This window comes from Primulina tabacum, chromosome 12 (genome assembly GCF_025594145.1).
Source record: "Primulina tabacum isolate GXHZ01 chromosome 12, ASM2559414v2, whole genome shotgun sequence".
In the NCBI taxonomy this organism is placed as follows: Eukaryota; Viridiplantae; Streptophyta; class Magnoliopsida; order Lamiales; family Gesneriaceae; genus Primulina; species Primulina tabacum.
The window spans coordinates 21283475-21285093 of NC_134561.1; the positions used below are offsets into that span (position 1 = coordinate 21283475).

The window sequence follows — 1619 nt, forward strand, 5'->3', positions numbered from 1 at the left end:
TTGTAGTGGACTTGTAATTACCTTAGCTTCCCTGTGGATACGATATTCGGACTCACCGAATTATATTACTTGTGGACAACCTGCTCTTGGGAGTGCAACAATCAAAGTCGCAACAAGTTTTTGGCGCCGTTGCCAGGGAAGTATAATTTAATTTCAAGTCTATTTAATTTTGTTTATAGTTTATTTTTCTTTATTTAAATTTTTATTGCTTTTGTGTGTTTTTATTGTTTTGCATTTGCATTTGCATGAGCATTTGGTCACGTACACTTAGTGGTCGACTCATTCGAAATAACCCTTTATTTTTACAAAACATGGCGGAAGAACCCATCCAAGAAAATGAAGATGAAATTCAATCTCAACATGATCATGATAGACGAAGAACACTTAGAGATCACATGAATCCTACACGTACTAGTGCACCTTCATGTCTAGTTTTTCCCCCTGATGCATCTCATTTCAATTTTAAGCCTGGTATTATCCAACTTTTACCCAATTTTCATGGCTTAGATTCTGAAAATCCATACATGCATTTACGAGAGTTTGAAGAAGTGTGCAACACATATAATGATCTAAATTGTAGCATGAACACCATTCGACTTAAGCTTTTTCCTTTTTCTTTAAAAGATAAAGCTAAAACTTGGCTACAAAATCTTAGATCGGGATCCATTCGAACTTGGGATGAATTGCAACAACAATTTTTGAAAAAGTTTTTTCCATCTCATAGAACAAATTCTTTCAAAAGGCAAATCATTACTTTCACTCAAAAACAAGGAGAAACTTTTTATCAGTGTTGGGATAGATACAAAGAATTGCTTAATCTTTGTCCACATCATGGTTTTGAAATTTGGAGAGTTGTTTCTCAATTTTATGAAGGCTTAACATCTAAAGATAGGCAAATGGTTGAATTTATGTGTAATGGAACATTTGAAGATAAAGATCCAAATGAGACAATTGAGTATCTCGATTCATTAGCTGAAAATGCTCAAAATTGGGACTCTATAGGTACAATCGAACCATCAAACAAGATTCAATCTCCTACATCTGGTGGAGGTATGTACACTCTCAAAGATGAACATGATCTTCAAGCTAGATTTACCTCTTTGGCAAGAAAAGTTGAGGCACTTGAATTGAAAAAGAATGGTCAATTAAAATCTGTTCAAGAAATTGTGTGTCACATCTGTGATACAAGTGATCATTTTACAAAAGATTGTCCCACTTTGCCCTCTTTTAAAGAGTGTCTCCATGAACAAGCCAATGTTTTGAACAATTTCAAAAGGCCAAATTTTGAACCATTTTCTCAAAATTACAATCCAGGTTGGCGAAATCATCCAAATTTTAGTTGGAGGAATGATAATGCTGCACAATTTTCACAACCACATTTCCAAAATCAACAAAATTTTCAAAATTATGCACCTTATGTTCCTCCACCTAAAAAAAATTTGGAAGATACATTGAATTCTTTCATTGCAAAGCAAGAGTCTATCAATACTCAAACTGCTCAAACCATGACAGATTTGAAAGATACTCTTGCTAAATTTGCATATGCACTTAATGTTCATGAAAAAGGTAAATTTCCTTCACAACCTCTGCCTAATCCCAAGGATCATCATTCACAAACT

The 1619-nt window shown here is 34.0% G+C and overlaps 1 non-coding gene across 1 annotated transcript; it reads right to left on the minus strand.

Annotated features, from left to right (window-relative positions):
- Positions 1-729: 729 nt before the first annotated feature.
- On the minus strand, positions 730-838 carry LOC142521583 (small nucleolar RNA R71). Its single transcript, XR_012814288.1, has one exon. It is a non-coding gene; the product is annotated as a small nucleolar RNA R71 (small nucleolar RNA).
- Between the last annotated feature and the right edge of the window lie 781 nt (positions 839-1619).